The sequence below is a fragment of the Haliaeetus leucocephalus genome, unplaced genomic scaffold (assembly GCF_000737465.1).
Source record: "Haliaeetus leucocephalus isolate CR32 unplaced genomic scaffold, Haliaeetus_leucocephalus-4.0 Scaffold162, whole genome shotgun sequence".
Taxonomy (NCBI): Eukaryota; Metazoa; Chordata; class Aves; order Accipitriformes; family Accipitridae; genus Haliaeetus; species Haliaeetus leucocephalus.
In genome coordinates, this window is record NW_010972598.1 from 12,119,050 (window position 1) to 12,119,518 (window position 469).

The 469-nt window shown below is 68.2% G+C and overlaps 1 protein-coding gene across 1 annotated transcript in view; it reads right to left on the reverse strand.

The window, feature by feature from the left end:
• Positions 1 to 469, reverse strand: part of GFRA2 (GDNF family receptor alpha 2) — a 26,478-nt gene that overhangs the window by 25,873 nt on the left and 136 nt on the right. The gene's annotated exons all lie outside the window — the stretch shown is intronic.

The window sequence follows — 469 nt, forward strand, 5'->3', positions numbered from 1 at the left end:
GGGCGCCGGGGGGGGGGGGGGGCGGGGGGGGGCCCGGGGGGGGGGGGGGTTAGATATCCTCCGAAATGCAAAATCCACGTAGGGCTGACAAGGAGAGAAGGGGATCAAAGAGGAACAGGGTTTTGGTGCCGCTGATCCTGCCCGTTCCCTTGGAGCGCGATCGCGACCGTGCGGTGCCAGAGGCGGGGGCTGCCCCGATGGGGCGGTTGGGTTTGTGTCCTGTGTCGTGGGTGTGTGTGTCCCCTCCTCCTCGTTTGAAGTTTGATAGAGGATAGGAAAATAAAGTTGCCCTTAGTTCAAATCCTCGTCTCGCCTCGTCCCTCTCCTGCTGCAGCCCGAGAGCCGGGCAGTGCCCATCGCGGAGGAGCGCCGGTCCCTCTCCCCAGCCCCCGCAGCCCCTCGCCCAGGGGAAGGACGTGTCCCCTCTGCCCCCCCCCCCCCCCCCCGCGGGGGCCCCCTCCCCCCCAAG